Below are 18,372 nucleotides of genomic sequence, written 5' to 3' on the forward strand. Positions count from 1 at the left end.
TCGGGTAACAAGTGCAAGCCATGGGGACGGGAACACTAAACACACCACAGCACAATGGCTCGTAAATAAAAACAAATAAAATAAATAAAAACACCCAAAACTCAAATATGCATATAAGTCAATAGGTACTCCCAGCACCTCACATCAGGGTACCACCAGTGGAGGGAGACAAAGTTTGAGTTGTCTGAGGTGGTGGAGGAGTTGCCAACTAGAGCCACAGACAAGAGCCTTAGATGGAAATTCAGGAGCCCAACCCCAAAGATGATAGTGGAGGCCCCAGATCTCACATTGAGGCTAAAAGGGAAACCCCAAAAATACTAAATGCCACATCGCTGGAGCTCAGCAGTGAGAGGTTGCAGTGCTCTACGGTTCTGGAGGGTGACGTCCGAAAGGTCTTGATAAAAGGTAATCACAGAACCATTGTAATTCCAGGAGCCCACAAAACAAAGAAATAAAGTGCTGCGCAAAATTTACAAACGACACCACAATATGTGCGGAAATTAACTTAAATAATACTTAAATTCATTAAAGTGGATTCTTCAATAGGTTCCTCTGTTGGGAAGCCCATAGAGCCCCTTCTGGGGAATGGAGTTTCTTCTTTGTACCGGTGTACCAGAAAAGACCGGAGGAGAAAGAGTTAAAATAAAGTAGTAGCTTTAATATGAATAAAAAAGTAGTATCTTACATATAAGAATACTTTAACACTCCCGTGGAGAGGACGGAATGATGCTGTGTTGTAGCAATAACAGCTTGGTTCTCACAGGATTCCTCTGTGTCCACTTCCTCAATGGGCGTATTCAGCACAACGCGTTTCACCAATAGGCTTCCTCAGGTTCCAGGAGCCCACCTCTCTCGCACGACGCATAATCTGCTCCTTCAGTTGGAAATCCGTGATACAGCATAAGGAGGAGAAATTTAACCTCAGCTTCCAGAGAAACCAATTGATCACACTTGCCACAGCAGTATGGACCCAGGAACTCCTGTTCCAAGCATGCATACATCTGGCATGATGTGCACTTATCTCCAAGCTTGCTCATACTTTAGGGACGTGAGCACTTACAGAATTTTACTTTCTCTTACAACTCTTGTTGCAGTGCTCAAACTGTCCACTTACAGAAAGCAAGTCACTTAGAGAAAAGCAAGCCCCTTACTATGAGCTACGATGATCAGTGCCTCATCGTAGCGATCGGATATCCCAGCAGGGTCTAGACAGACCCTGCAGGGGATATCCTGTCCTCCGAAGACCTTCCGAGTGACGCGACCCAGAAGGGAATGCCTTCGCGTGTTCGGGCATTTAAAACTAACAGTTTTCCGGCGCTCACAACGCTGGCTTCTGCTGACAGAGGGGAGCCCAGGCTGTCAGACAGCCTGATCTCCCGTGTAGCGGTCAGGACGTTCAGGATGTACCGGTACGTCCATAAGAGTTTCTTGAGATGTGTTTTATGGACGTACTGATAAGTTCATAGGGGACTGAAGGGGTTACGACATTTTAAAAAAGAAATTTAAAGATATAGTGCCCCAAATATCAGCCCACTGGTTAGAAAGTGGCATTTTCCAGTAGTCTATATGGGGTAAAAATAAATTTCCCCATTGGACCAGTATATTTACACTGCATATACCTCGCACACATATCGTACAATATGTTATAATTTTACTCTGGAACTTTAAAGATATACAGCCCCATATATAAGCCCATTGGTTGGAAATGTGCTATAAATATATAGGTCCAATGGGAGATTTTTTTTCACCCATCAAAGAAATATAAATTTTTCTTCTTATACATATAAATAAATACAACTTGTTCTCACCGAGAGAGAGGAGTAGGAGTCAGAATCGTCTTTAGTCAATAAGAAACACCTAGGCACTGCACTCACTGGCAACTTTATTAGGTACATCTGTTCAATTGCTTGTTAACAAAAATAGTAGGCTTACACCGGTGGCTGAAACATATTGGCCGAAAATGGCATTATTGGCAAAATGACAAAATAAAAAAAAACTGCCACAGTGAGGCTGTAAGTGATGTGTAGACCCCATACTGCTGGCAGCATCAATACACAAGGGGGGAAGCTAGCCAGGTTTCATCATGTGTTGGCTGCTTGTGCATGATACACATGATACATAAAAAGTGTGTTTGCTATATTAAATATGTATGATTGCTAACAGCAAGCACACTCCCAGGGCCCAGGCATACCCAGATTCCAAAATTGGACAGAAAAATTCAATAACAATATTAATATATATATGATTGTTCCCTCTTGTTGGTTACACTGTCAGTATATAGAAGATTGTGTGCTATACAATATGTATCTATTTGCTACCTTGAATTGTGTCTCAAAGAGATTTAAACAACGTGTAGCTGTATTAAATGTGGCTAAGGCCAGACACCACTCTTTAACCTCAATTTTATACTTTAGTCATATTTGACAAGTTGGAAATCTATCTGGCTTCCCTATTGATAAGATCAGCTCGCTACACTTAGTTAACACTTTCTCACATTTTCCATAATTAAGTATATCTGTGATTAGGTCTGCTAATTGATAAAATCGATAATAATCGATAATAAAAATCATTGTGACCGATTTTCATTATCGATTAGTTGAATAGATTTTATTGAGCAAACGCTCTGAAAAATACCCCTCCTCTTATAATTCGATCCTCCTCTCTGGCAGCCGGTGAACATCTCCGCTACTGCCCTCCACTTCCGCCGGGGCTCCTATTATCCAAGTCTACTAGGGGCCCTACTATATTTCTATAGTAGGGCCCCCTTTCGGGCAGTGTGTAACAATGTACTAAGGCATCCTCAGGGGGAGAGTGGGCAGAAAGGTTGTGCATGTCCGTCTGTGCCAGAACCCAGATTTTTTTTGCATCACTGGGAGGGCGGGCAGAGTGAATCTGTGCCAGAACCAGGGATGTTTGAGGTGCTGTGTGAAAATGTGAGGGGGCTAACCGTCTGTGAAGAAAGGCAGAGGGTGGGTGAGTGTTCCTCTGTGTCAGGATTAGCTGGTTCCCAGGGTCCTGTATGTATGCCTCCTTGGAGTGGAACAGGTGGAGTGACAGATGTTTCAAACATAATTGCGGTAACCCGGCAGCAGTCTTCCCAGAATAAGGGGCAGGGTCTGACTCGGCCTGTGGACTCAGAGCATGTGTCTGCAGGGGAGCACACTGATGGTCAGACCAGGGGATCTGGCACCCTCCCCTCCAGCAGCTCAGGGCACCGAATTCCAGCAGGCCCAGCAGACAGATCCCACATTAGAAATATTCAGGGAACTGGCCTATGCCACTGTAGAAAAGGAGTGTATTGTTATCGTTTAGACCTTGCAAAAGCTACATGGGCGCCAGTTTACTGTGATCACAACCCCCTACACTGGTTACACAGGGTGGCTGGGACAAATAGGAAACTTCTCCAATGGAGCCTAGTTCTCCAAATATGAGTTTGCAATACAGCGCAAAAAGGGGAGTACACATGGCAACGCCGATGGTCTGTTATGCCAAGGGGAGGATCCCACCTAATACGCAAGGTAGAGGCAAGTGAGCCTCCCCCCACTCCGTCTCTTATTTGGGGGAGGTGTCACGCCAACTTGTGTAGTGCATACAAGGACTTGCTGGGACTCCAACCAAGGCCCTCTGCAAGGTGTGAAATCTTACAGTGGAGGTGCCTCTATGTCTACTCGATCCACCGTATACCTGTATCCCCTCATAGATACTGGATTCTTTGATATGCTAAGTGACCACTAGCAGTCAGGAAAAACATTTCATATCCAGGTCATATCCAACACATACCTCAATCATAACCCATATATTCATAATCATACCTTCTTTTCTACATATCTAGAACGGCGAAAGCGCACCCTACAAAAAGAATACAAATATGGGGCGTGGCTAACTGTTGGGGAAGATGGTCGCTTGAGACTTGAGCTCCGTCGGTTACCCAGTTTCACTAGCACATACCCGCTTTTTTTTTTTTCGATATGGTTCGCAACAAACGACAGTCCTCGACCCAGTCATCGGCAGGGGATGGCGCCGCGTCGTCTCTCCCTTCCCTCCGGGAGTATTTTCGCGCCCCAGCGGTGTTGGCCTCACAGCCGTCTGCAGACCACGAGGTCGCGTCACCCTCGAGCTCCCGTGACTCGGGGGATAGGGATGTCGATACCCCGTCTGTGGCCTCACTCGCACTTACCTGCTCGGCGGACGTCCGACAGCTTTTTTCTTCAGCTCCTTGGCACGAGGATTTTTCCACCCTGATCTCAGAGCTCAAGCTCACTGTGGCCGACGCCATTGCGGGCCTTCGGACGGAACACACTAGAGTGGAAAGCCGGCTCGCGACGCAGGAAGCGACCGCTGCTCAACATGCCCAACAAACGGCGGCACTTACGCCGGCTTCTGCTCAGCATGCTTACTATTTAGCCGAATACCGGCGCCGTTTGGAAGACCTCGACAACAGGGGCCGGCGCCACAACATCCGTATCCGAGGATTGCCTGAACCTGACCCCCGTGTGCCTGAGGATGTTGAGAATCTCCTGCAACTCCTGTTTAACAGCCTGCTGGAGCGTCCGCCAGACGTAGTGATCCGACTGGATAGGGCCCACAGGGCTTTGAGACCACGAGGTCCCCCGAACTCACCTCCGAGGGATGTCATTTGCTGCGTCACGGATTTTCGACTGAAAGAGCAAATTATGCGCAGAGCGCGCGAAGTGGGCTCCTGGCCCTACAATGGCTCTGACATCACCTTTTACCAGGATCTCTCCATTATCACCCTCCAATCTCGTAGGGTATTGCGCCCTCTAACCACTGAGCTCCGGAGACGCGGACTACAATATTTTTGGGGATACCCCTTCAGCCTCAACGTCCGGTCTGGGGACGCTACCTTCTCTCTCCGCTACCACGGGGAATTGTCGACCTTCCTCCGGGATCTAGGCCTACCTGACATCCAGATCTCTGACTGGAGCCTGCCTGATTTGCCCGGAGATCGTCCTGCTGAACCTCGAGGTCCGAGGTCTCGGAGATTTGGGAGGTTGAATGCTGCTCGTCCTTCTCGCCGCGGGATACAAGCCTTGGCCGCTCATGCAGCTACGACCGCAGAGGAGTGATCGTCTACTCTGGGGACCTTTTTCTGGTTTTGGTGCTCTGTGTCTATGCGTCCCTACCTTTGGGCTCCCAGCTCTGTCCTCGACCTGGTTGACGGCTCTGCAGTCGAGGTCTTTTGACTCTACCTCTCGGCTGCGCCTCTGCATTTCGCTCTGGACTCGGGCTAGCACTGGGACCGCGTCGCCCTTGCCATTATGTGACTCTTGCGTCTTTCCTTGGTGACTGCCTGGTGTTGGATGTGAGAGTTCTGCTTGGTTTCGGGGACATGTTTGTTTGCTTTTCATGCACATGTTTTATGGGGTTTTTGATTTTTTATTATTTTTTTACTTCTTTTATTTATTTACTTTATTATTATTATTATTATTGTTATTATTATTTCTTTTTCCTCTTCATTTTGTCTCTGCTCTTATTGGTGTGGGGTGACTCTGCTTCCCTGCGCCGTCGCTGGGGGGGGTGGGGGAGGGGATTTGATGGGTCCTGCGGGAGTTGAGGGAGTGTATGCTTTTGTCTCCTGGTATGGTCCTGTGCTTCCTTCTGCCCCCCCCCTCCCGGGTGGTCTCCTCTTGCCGACCCCGCAGTCTCTCGTATGATTGCGCCTTTGGTCTCCCTTTGGGTGCGTCTTGTTTTTACCACCGTGGCCGTTCCTGTGTTGGGGGGTTGTTTTTTTTTTTTTTGGGTGTTAGGTATTATCAACTCTCTTCCTTCTGTTGAGAGTTTTGTGGTTTGCTGGGTACTGGCGAGCCTTTCTCACTCATTGGTTCTTATACTTTCCTACCACTTCTCCGGTGGTTGCTCTGCCTCCTACCGTAGGAGTCAGTTCTGTGTTGGTGGTCCATTGTTCTTCAGTGTCCCTACCGGCAGACGTCACTGGTATATTGGTTGGGTTGTTTACAACCCTTGTTCCCGTTTTGGTTGTCTCTCCCTTGTCCTAGTTTTCTCTTCCCTGCTCCTCCTTTTCCCCTCTCCCTTCCACTTGGGGGTACTGTTTTGAGATACGGAGGGAGATCCGCCTCCCACTGATTTCCTCCTACACTATGACTTCTTGGCCTACCAATCTCATTGTCCCCTCAATCAATGCAAAGGGGCTTAATGTCCCTGAAAAACGTTCAATTCTGCTTAGGGATTTGAGGCGTCAACGTGTTTCTGTTGCGTTTGTTCAGGAGACTCATTTTAGGGAGGGGTCTCAGCCTAACCTGGGGTCACGGGACTACCCTGTTGCCTATTTCAGTAACACTCCGCACTCTAAATCGAAGGGCGTTGCTATTTTGTTTTCACGGTATTTCCCGCTCACTGATGTTGCTTATTTAGCGGATCCGGGGGGTAGATTCCTCCTTGTGAAGGGTAAGCTTGCTGGTGCCTGGTACACGTTTGCTAATGTCTACGTCCCTAATACTGGGCAACACTTGTGGCTTTCTAAAACGTTTCGGGCCCTGCGTCAATTTCAGGAGGGGCTTTTAATTTTCGGTGGGGACCTTAATATAGCTCTATCTCCAAGGTTGGATACGTCCGCGGGGGTCTCTCAGACTCCCTCTCATGTCCTGCAGCGTGTCCATTCTTTGCTCACGTCCGAGAGATTGGTGGATTGTTGGAGGGCCCTTCATCCTTCTGACAAGGATTTTAGTTTTTATTCTATTCCGCACAATCGGTACTCTCGCATTGACTGTCTGTTTATTACTCATTATCATCTCCCTCTCCTGCAGACAGCCAAATATGGGACCATAACGTGGTCTGACCATGCTCCCCTGTCTTTGTCGCTTAAGTCTCCCCTGACTCGACCTACTCAGAGCGCTTGGAGACTGAACGAGTCTTTGCTCAATGATACCCTTGCTTCGGCAGCTACCGCCGAGACCTTGCGTGACTATTTTTTGTCCAACGTGACTCCGGATCTGCCTCTTCCTACAATATGGGAAGCGCATAAATGTGTTGTCCGCGGCCAGCTTATCAAATTGGGGGCTGACAAAAAGAGGGCCCATGCTCAAAAACTTAGCGATCTGTATTTGCAAATAGAGAGGTTGGAAAGGGCGCATAAGGACACGATGCTGGCTGCTGATTTTGCGCGTCTACTCGCACTCCGAGCGGAACTCGCTGCTATCCTTAATGCCCAGGCTCAGAGATCTTTCGCTAGCCTTAAGGCCATCTTTTATGAACACGGTAACAAGCCGGGGAAATACTTGGCCCGCGCTCTGCGCCGGAGACACCAACTTTCCTATATACCCAAAATTCGTTCCACTGGGGGCACCTTGCGGTGCCTCCCGTCGGAAATCGCGCTCCAATTTGTGGCCTTTTATTCTAACCTATACAACCGTTCTCCTACGCATGACTCCTCTGGTGATGCGGAGGCTCGTAGATTGGCTATTTCTCAATATTTGTCCCGATACTTGCCCCGTCGGATTCTGAGCAGTTGGAGGTTCCGATCTCTCTGGATGAACTGTCCAGGGCACTTAAGCTTTCTAAGTCCGGTAAATGTCCGGGCCCGGATGGTCTATCCTTAACCTACTATAGAACATTTTTTGACATTTTGGGTCCCCACTTGATCTCTGTGTTCAATTCTATTTTGAAGGGGGAATGCTTTCATCCCCATACTTTGGCGGCTACGATAGCAGTGATTCCGAAGGAGGGGAGGGACGCAGATCTCTGCGGCAGCTATAGGCCTATCTCCCTGTTGAATGTGGATCTAAAGCTATTTTCAAAGATTTTGGCTATGCGTTTGGGTAGGTTCCTCCCGGCATTGATCCATCCTGATCAATCGGGCTTCGTGTCTGGCAGGGAATGCAGGGATGGGACTCTCCGTGCTGTGAATCTTATTCACTTGGCTAAGCGTTCGGGGACTGGATCTGTCCTGCTTTCTACGGATGCCGAAAAAGCTTTTGACCGGCTCGACTGGACATTTATGCTCGCGGTTGGGTCCTCATATGATGGGTTGGGTATCGGCTTTGTATTCTAAGCCTTCTGCTAGGGTTCGCATTAATGGCGTGCTTTCCCCCTCGTTTCCTATCTCCAACGGCACTAGGCAGGGCTGCCCGCTCTCCCCAATGCTCTTTGTCCTTTCTCTAGAACCATTTTTTGGAGGCGGTACGTGCTAATCCAAATATTTCAGGGGTCTTGTGTGGCGGCATACAGCATAAAACGGTAGCTTTTGCGGATGACATGTTATTTACGCTTACGACTCCCCGCATTTCGCTCCCTGTGCTTCTGGATGAATTTCGGCTTTATGGTAGTCTTTCTAATTTGAAAGTTAACTTAGCAAAATCTGAGATATTGAACATTTCCCTTCCTAGGGCGGAGGTGGACTCCTTGGCCTCCTCCTTCCCCTTCCGATGGTGTGCTCAAGCACTGCGACATCTGGGGGTCTGGTTGACTGTAGACTTCTCTCTTTTATATAGGTTCAATTTTCCCCCTTTGCTGGATACGATTCGCCGAGACCTTCGATCATGGGGGTTCTTGATTGTTTCTTGGGTTGGTAGAGTTAACGCTCTTAAAATGAACGTTCTTCCCCGCATACTGTATCTTTTGCAGGCCTTACCAATAGTTCTGCCAAGGTCCTTCTTCTCGACGTTGCAATCGATGTTTCTTTCATTTATTAGGGCGAAAAAATCCCCTAGGTTGGCCATGGCTTTATTGCAGAGACCCAAGGTGGAAGGGGGTCTGGGGTTACCTTGCCTCTGTTCTTATTACTCTGCTTGCCATCTCTTGAGATCTCTGGAGTGGACGTATCGCCCTTCCCATAAGTTGTGGGTGTCTTTGGAGGCGTGTGCCTGCTCGGTACCGATACAGGTGCTTACCTGGCTGGTTCCGTCAGTGGCTCGGAGGCAGATGGAGGATAATCCTTTTGTTTTAGCAACCTTGCAGGTTCTACACTCTGTCTCTCGCAAGTGCCGGCTGCTGACTTACCCCTCGCCCAAGACTCCACTTCATTATAACCCGGACTTTCCCCTGGGTGTGTCTGGGGGTGCTTTCTTGGGATCAACATCCCACGACTCTCCAACACTGTGCTCCTATATGCAAGGTCATAGGCTCGGGCCCCTTTCTGTCCTTTTCCCTATGGCTGCCCCCACCGCTCTTCAGGTTCTCCAATACCTGCAGTTGCGCGATTATGTTGCTTCCATTCCACAGAAACATCACCTTCTTAGGGAACTTACCCCCTTTGAGGCGTTACACTCCAGGGATGCATTACCTCCCCATGGCATTTCTTTACTGTACCAGTTGCTGTTGCGCGTCGATGGTGCCCCTCTACCAGCTTATGTGGGTAAATGGGAGACGGAGCTTGCTATCTCGCTTACTGCGGCGCAGTGGGGCAAGATTTTTACTTTGACACACGGTTGTTCCCTTAACTCTAGGTCCCAGGAGCTATCATTCAAATTTCTGTCGCGTTGGTATCGTACGCCGACCAGATTGCATGCTATGTTTCCTGATCGTTCGAGCGCGTGTTGGAGGTGCGGGTAGTCGGTGGGGACGGTGCTTCATATTTGGTGGGACTGTCCTCTGATTGTCCCTTTTTGGAAAACTATTCATGGTATCCTTCATCGTTTTACCGATTCCCCACCTCCTTTTGCCCCTGCTAACTATCTGCTGCATCTCCCCTCCCTTCCGGTCTCCGTGTACAGGCGCTCCGTGGTCAGGCATCTGCTCACTGAAGCTAAAGCCCTGATCCCCCTACACTGGGGAGAGACATCTCCGCCTTCTATACGGGAATGGGTGCTGCGGGTTGAGAATGTTAGGGAACTGGAGGAGCTGGTGGCCAGGTCCGATAGTCTTGGTGAAAGGCCATCGTCGTGCCTGGTTTTACTGGTCCCAGTTCCTGGCGGACCCCTCCTCTCAGCTTCTATTGTGCTGATTTCTCATTCTTGTTTGGCTGGCTGTACTCACCTTGACTATGCTGCTCTCATACTTACCGTTCTTGTTCTGTGGCCTCTCCTGCGGTGACTTTGAGATGTATCACTGTTCGTATCAGCGATGTGCCCCCCCCTCCTCCTCTTCCTACATGTCTTCCTCCTGTTTTGTATACTTGTTGAAAAACAATAATAAACTTTGATTTATCAAAAAAAAAAAAAGAATACAAATATGGCGGCGCAACGTAAACTGTTTGGAAGGAATTGTGAAGTCTGTGACAGTCAGTCATAAGTAGCAAGTGTGACATATCTATGGACTTCATAATTTACAAGAAATTCCTAAATGCATGAATTATTGCTGTGGCGAGCACAGGAGGGACGATAAAATGAAAATTAGTTATATTGACTGATATGTTTCCACAACACAAGGGGGAGGTCACTTATGGTTCCTATAGGTACACTTTCCCTCCGCTTATACCACCTCTGGGCCGGCTTGGAAGCTCAAGATGAACTGGAAAAGGTATAAAGTTAATGAGAGGAAATTGGTCAACCTCCGCTGCTGCCGGCACATCCTCCGGGTTTCTTTGACGAAGCACCGGCCTGACATGATCTTCCAGTGCTCAGTCATAGATGCCCCAGTGGAACTCACAGGCAGCAGAGGTTGTCTACGCCCCTCACACACACATACAACCTGCTGCCTCCACTTGACACCAGAGAGTCTGATGCATGGGGGACAAGTCTCGGGATGCATTGGTAAATTGGGGGGGGAGCATATAGGCAGGTGTTGTAGTTGTGGCCTGATTCTAACTTTAAATTATTTAATTAAGGTAATCAGGGAACCTTAATAACAATAATAACATTTATTTAATCTATATACACTCTGTATCTTGATAGACAAATGGTATATAATATGAGGTATTCCAGTTGATCATATGGTAAGAAATACTTAAATACTGTGGTGAATGATAATTATACTTTAATAACAGAATTAATATCACAGATTGCAGTAAAATAACAAAACGTAGCTTCGGTAGATGATCAGCCTACAGAGATGAAGAAACCCAGCAAAACAATATCAAGCGGAACTCCGTTGGTCATAACGACTACTTGATGAAACGTGGGAAGGATTCTGGTCTATAACCCAGGATGCTCACAGACAGGTCTATGTGAAGCTCTCTGGATCCAGGCACCGTCAAGCCCTGGATTGACGTTCCACTATCACATGGTGTATGGTTCTTTTTAAGGTGTTTTTTACTATAGTATTGATACGTTGCTATGTAAATAGCAACCGTATCAATTGTAAACTAGTAAAAGTTTTTCTGGTTGAAAGGCATACAATATTTCGGTTGTAACCATGCAAACTAGAATCACTAACTCATCCTATACCTATACACACTCACGTGAATACAAGAAAATGTGCCTCTGGCTATAGGTAACTAAGGAACACCAGTAACACAAGAACTGGCTGTTATCGCCTCAGGCTAGGATTGCTTTTATAGCAACTTTGTTGTTGGGATCCTAGGACAACTATTGACTATAGCCTCTATATTAAAACAATCCTGCTGTGATTCTGCTGTATATGATGTAAATCATAAATTGGGAAAATCATATTCATAACAGGAGGTATAAGGCATAGGGGCAGATTGACAAATATGGGGGAATAAGGCATATATGGGGGTTAGCGTGATAAATAGGGGGTATAATGCATATCTGGGGGGGCAGAGTGGCATATCAGGGAGGCAACGTGGCATTTAGTGGGTATAAGGCATATCTGGGGGGCAGAGTAGCAAGCCATGAAGAGATGTGTATAACTGGGGGGCAGGTTGGCAAATAAAAGAAAATAAAACAAAAAATAAATTTTTGTCTCAATCATAGTTCTTATTAAATATGAAAAAATAGTTTACATGTGAATTAATATTTACTAATAAAAGTATATATAGTCTTATATTCAGGATTTTTTTTTCTAAATTAATATTCAAATTTTGGGGGGTCATCTTATAATCAGTGTCGTCTTATAATTGAGCAAATATGGTAATTCCATTTCAGTAGTATGTGTCACCTACCTCAATCGGCAGCCACCAGTACAGAGGAGAGGGAGACCCCCCTCTGGTAGCCAGCAGTCTCATCTACCGCCACGGAGGAGAGGGAGACCCCCCTCCGACAACCAGAAGCCTCAACTGGCGGTACCGAGGAGAGGGAGACCTCCCTCCGTCAATCAGGAACCACAGCCGCCGCAATGGAGCAGAGGGAGACCCCCCCTCCGTCAGCCAGCAGCCATTACGGAGGAGAGGAAGACCTCAATCCACCTCTGTGCGTAAGACCAAGAACTGCAGGCACCTATACTTATAGGCTACAGTCTTGCCGCAATCAAGATGGCCGCTGGATTCCACCAAACGGGAAGTGACGTCAGAGTTTTCAGATTTTGGCACCAAAACCTCAAATTGGTGCCTAGTCATTTCCCATCCTTTATAAACCCTCAGTGAACATCAAGACCTTGCCCTCTTATGGTCAAGGGAGTTTAAAATATCTTGTTCATTGGATGGGACATGTTCCTGAGGAACGTTCCTGGCTTTCTGCGGCACGTCTCGATGCACCTCACTTGATACGAGTGTTCCAGTTAAGGAGGCCAGCACGTCCTGGTGGAGGTTGCCCAGTGGTTGCCCCTTTGAGGGGGGCATATTGTCACCTACTTGAATCGGCAGCCGCCGGTACGGAGGAGAGGGAGGCCCCCCTCCATCAGCCAGCAGCACCCGGCTTGGTGCCTAGTCACTTCCCATCCATTATAAACCCTCATAGTCGTGGTCGTGCCCATGTTTCATAGTGCTACTCCTCATAGTGTGCGTTCTGGTTTTCGTCTTCAGTGTTCGAGCTTGGCTTGTTCTTGTTTATTCTGACCTCTGGATTCCTGACCTCGGCTTGTTAAACGTATTGCCCGACCTCTGGTACCCTGACCTCAGCTTGACCTTGAACCTGTCTGTTCCTTGTGTCCTACCTGCATCAGTGTCTCCAACCTCGCTGTGCGTGACAGTATGTAAGCGTTGAATAAATGTATTCTCCCTTTCCAAGAGATCTCTAAATTTCTCCACATCTTAACCCCTTAATGTCCCCTATGGACGTACCAGTATGTCCGTAAAACACATCTACACGCGAGATCAGGCTGTCACTGGCATCACTGGTTTTCTCCTTCCAGATCACCGGAAAACTCTAACAGTTTAAAATGCCAGATCCCGTGATCAGGCATTCCCTTCCGGGTCGCGTCACTGCTGACCTAGAGGGTCATCAGAGGACAGGATATCGTCTGCAGGGTCTGTCTAGACCCTGCTGGGATATCCGATTGCTCTGATGAGGCACTGATCACAGACCCTGTGATCTCTATGCAAGTCTATGGGGATCGGTGCAGGGGGATCGTAGGGAGGAGAATAAGAAACCATGTTTCTTACTCTTCTCACGTGCTGAAATACGAATCAAAAGAAGAAAAAAGTGTTAGTGATTTTTTTACAATAAAATAAAATCACTAAAATAATACAATAAATAATAATAAAAAATATAAAGTAAGCTAAGTGATGTCATTGTGTCATCACTGGCATTAGCAACATGGGATGTGTCCCTGGCGCGGCAATAAGGTCAGGACGTGCCGCTACGTCCATAAGGGTTTCTTGAGATGCGTTTTATGGAACGTACTGGTACTGGGATGCCAGAGGAGGCCCCTGCAGGTGACCAATAGACTCACTTGCACGGCCCTTTAACTCCTGGCGGCGAACCTATGGATTTCGCTCCCGTTAATCCCTGCGATGCTGCGTAGATAACGGGAGCGGAAATCCGTAGGTTTGCCGTCAGGAGTTAAACTTGTAGCAGGGAGACAGGCCAAGTTTTCCGTCAGGAGTTAAAGGAACGTGCAAGCGACTCTATTGGTCGCCTGCAGGGGCCTCCTCTGGCATCAACCAATTGGTTGGTTGATGCCAGAGGAGGCCCCTGCAGGCGACCAATAGGCTCACTCGCACGGCCCTTTAAGTCCTGACGGCGCAACTTGGCCTGGGGAGACCATGGTCTCCCCATTCCAATAGTTAAAGGTCCGTACGAGCGACTCTATTAGTCGTTTGTACGGACCTTTAACTCTTGGAGCCAAGTTGCGGCACCAGGTTTTTAAAAGTCTGTACGAGCGACTCTATTGGTCATCAGCAGGGGGCTCGTCTGCCATCAACTCTTTAACTCTTGGAGCGGGCCAATTCCACGTCAGGAGTTAAATGGCCATGCGACCGACTCTATTGGTCGCCTGTAGGGGCCATGTAGGTTAATTTTAAATTCTCTCTGTTTACCTTGAAATCCAGTAATGTCCTTATTATTCCTAATATTGGTTGCAAGTGGCTGAATTGTCAGAATATATATATGATCGGTCACAATGGGCAGCCTTGTCTAGTCCCGTTCTTAAACTATTCTGAACAGATGTTGGACCCACAGTTATAGCTGACAGGCACGTATATAACGACATTATAGCTTGATGGATCCAGCCTCCTATTTCATAATGTTGTAGGGAGAGACTGACTCTGGCTCTGTCCAATGCTTTCTCAGCATCGAGAGGAGTCCCACTCCTTGAGGCTGCATCTAGTATATCTATTATCCTTCTGATATTATCGCTAGATACCCTGCCCGGGATGAAACCTATCTGGTCGGGGTGTATTCATCTGTGTAGAATATATTTTAGTCTGTTTGCTAGAATAGAGGAGAATAATTTAACATCTACATTCATAAGTGATATTGGCCTATAGCAGGGGCGTCCAACATGTGGCCAACATGCGAACCTCGAGGTGCGGCCCGCGTGAGATCGGCAGCCAGGATCACAAGAGACCTGCTGCTTACTTGTGGGAGGGTCTATTCTCTGCTCCAGTCCTGCTTCCTCTGTGGGGAGAACGAGGGAGGCCGCGCCCCCTGCTCAAGTCTGTGAGCGGCATCGAGAGCTGTAGTGAAGGTAAGGAGGTGGGGGAGGTTGCGTGAATGAGTATGCCTGATTGAGGGAATGAATCTGTGAATGAATGGATTTGTGTGTGTGATAGCATGGATGTGTAAGTGCTGGAACCTAGGCATGATGGGACTGTGATTGCTGTTAGCAATCACACTCCTATCATGCCAAGTCAGCCAGTACATGCTGAAACCTGGCTAGCTGCCCCCCTTATGTATTGATGCTGCCAGCAGTATGGGGTCTGCACTTACAGCCACCCTGTACCAGCATGTATTGGCTGACTTGGGATGATAGGAGTGTGATTGCTAACAGCTAACAGCAATCTGCTAACAGCAATCACAGTCCCATCATGCCTAGGTTCCAGCATTTACTGGTGTATAAGACGACTTTTTAACCCAAGAAAATCTTCTCAAAAGTCGGGAGTCGTCTTATACACCGGGTACTAAAACTTACCGAGCCGGAGATTCCCCATGAAGCCACGAATGTCTAGGGGAGGGGCGAGCGGTGAAGCCGCCTCCCCTGGGCCGGTGTTACCGCTCCCGTCGTGTTGCTGGCAGGGACGCCGAGACGCAGCCCACGCGGTCGGCTCCCTGCTAGTGCCGTCGCGGTGAGCTGCCGCCGGTTCCGTCCTCCTTCGAGACGCGCGTCCCCGGCGAGTTCGAGGGATCGTGACGGGGCGCGCGCCTCTAAGTCGAGAGAGTTTTGCAAGATCATTGGGCCATATTGGCTGAACATTTAAAGCACACTAAAAGACTGCAAAAGAAGACAGCTGACAAATATCGGTCCAGAGGACCTATGCTTAATCCTGGTGACTCTGTGTGGCTCTCCACTAAATATCTGCATCTTCAGCAAGCTGCCAGAACTTTGGGACCCAAATATATCGGGCCGTACAAGATTAAAGCAAGAATCAACGAAGGTACCTAAAACTTTGCGCATCAATAACGCATTTCATGTCTCGTTGCTTAAACCAGTGGTGACCAATCAATTCTCTTCCTCGGTCCGTGTTCCTGAACCAGTAATTATACAAGATGAAGAGGAATATGAAGTATATCTTAGATTCTAGAAAGAAACGGGGGCAATTACAATATTTTATTAGATGGAAGGGATACGGTCCTGAGGAGAGTTCTTGAATTCCGGCCTCTGATGTTCATGCTCCTGCCAAGATTCGTTCTTTCCATTCCAGATTTTCACAGAAACCTGCTCCTGATCGCCAGGATGGCTTTCGTAGAGGGGGGGTACTGTTACCGCTCCCGTCGTGTTGCCGGCAGGGTCGGCTCCCTGCTCACGCCGTCGCGGTGAGCTGCCGCCGGGTCCGTCCTTCTTCGAGACGCGCGTCCCCGGCGAGTTCGAGGGATTGTGACGGGGCGCGCGCCTCTACGTCGAGAGACTAATGAATATTCATGTCACTCTTAAAGTGACATATCATTTTTCCTCCTCCCCCTAATTAGGAGGGTAGGAGGATCTGTATTGTGGGAGGGATATTTAAACCCTCATTTGGCACTACACCCTTGCCTGTGTTAGTGCCTTTTTGCCTACACTAGCGTTCTGAATCCTGATTTATCTCTCTGGTATTGACTCCTGCTTGAACCTGACCTCCGTTGTTTTGCTGCCTGCCCTGACCATTGCTTGTGACCCCGACTACTCTATTGCCTGACCCCTTGGATACCGTTATTATTTTTTATCTTACTGTTCCTGTGTTTCACCTACTCATTACTCTCGGTGGTGAACGGCCTGTTTCTCCTGTGCCCTGGTGGCAGTGCGTCCTCTCTCCACCAGGAGGCGCCGATTCTGCAGCGCGGTTCCAGAACCTGTACCTCGGTCGTGACAGTTAACACAGGCCTGCAATATGGTCAAAGTCAAAGTTGGATGACGTAGCTGACATGCTCAGATCAATGGCCACGAATCTTGCACCTACAGTCTCCCAAAGTGCACCTTCGGATGCCTCACCTCCTGCGCCTGGAATTGGCACTTCCGTTAAAGCACCAAAGATGCCATTGCCTGAAAAATACTCTGGAAAACCACATGAGTGTAGAGGGTTTCTGAATCAATGCACTCTACACGTTCGTGCACATCCGCACACCTTCACTTCCCACAACAACAGAGTGACTTTTATTATCAATTTCCATTTTGAATTCTTCCATTTTGGACGCCGCCGACGCCTTTATTGCTTCATTCAGGGCTGTATTTGATGCTCCAGGGAGACGTGAAGCAGCTGAATCCAACTTAATGGAGATACAGCAGGGAAGAAGAACGGTGGCTCAGTATGCCGTAGAATTCCGCACACTCGCATATGAAACTGACTGGAATATCAGCGCGTTAACTTCTGCTTTTCGTAGGGGGCTGAATGAGTCCTTGAAAGACGCCCTCACCTACCGTGATTTACCTCATGATCTGGAAAACTTAATTACTCTATGCCTACGGCCTCCGGTTCGTCCAATTGTTCACACATCTTCTGAACCAGTTCCTGCGGCCGCGGAACCTATGGAAATAGGCCCGGTACGTCATCTTTCGGCCAAAGAAAAACAGCGTCGTAGATCCTTGGGCCTATGCTTATACTGTGGGCAGAAGGGACATTTAATTTATGCATGCCCAAAGAAGTCGGGAAACGCCAGAACTTAGTGAAGATCGGAGGTGCTTTACTAAGTGCTACTGTAGCCACACCTCCTCAACCTCAAAGACTGTTTGTTCCCATCAAGCTGCAGTGGCAAGGCCACCAAGTGGCCACCCAAGCTTTCATTGATTCAGGGGCAGCAGAGAATTTTATAGACAAGACCTGGGCTCTGGATAATAATATACCCTTAAAGCCAAAGACTCAGAAGACGGCTATTTCTGCGTTAGACGGGACTCCCCTGGGAACAGGGATGGTGTCCTCTCAAACCGACGTTCTTGGTGCAGTAGTCGGTGTTCTACATTTCGATGAGATACAATTCGATGTCCTGTCCAGTCCTCACATACCAATTATCCTGGGAATGTCATGGCTCCAATCTCATAACCCCAGCATCGACTGGAGAGAAGGGCAGATCTTGGCCTGGAGTAAGGAGTGTTTAAAGAATTGCTGCAACACTCCCACTAAGTTAAGTTTGATACTGGACACACCGGCTAAAGACCCCCGTCAACTAATACCATCTCAGTACTGGGACTTTCTGGATGTCTTTTCGAAACAAAAGGCGAACACTTTATCTCCTCACCGTGCGTATGATTGCGCAATAAAGTTGTTACCCAGTACAAATCCTCCTAAGGGGCACACATACCCATTATCTCAACCCGAAAATCAAGCTTTGGCCCAATACATTGAAGAGAGTTTGGAAAAAAGATTCATCAGGCCTTCAGCATCTCCAGCCGGTGCAGGGTTCTTTTTTGTCGCCAAGAAAGATGGCTCTTTAAGCCCCTGCATCGATTACAAGGGGGGTAAATAAGATAACTGTAAAAAATAAATACCCTCTTCCCCTCATAACTGAATTATATGACCAATTAAAGGACGCCACCATCTTCACCAAACTT

The sequence above is a fragment of the Sceloporus occidentalis genome, unplaced genomic scaffold, assembly GCF_023333645.1.
Source record: "Sceloporus occidentalis isolate IW3139 unplaced genomic scaffold, rSceOcc1.0.p SCAF_70, whole genome shotgun sequence".
In the NCBI taxonomy this organism is placed as follows: domain Eukaryota; kingdom Metazoa; phylum Chordata; class Lepidosauria; order Squamata; family Phrynosomatidae; genus Sceloporus; species Sceloporus occidentalis.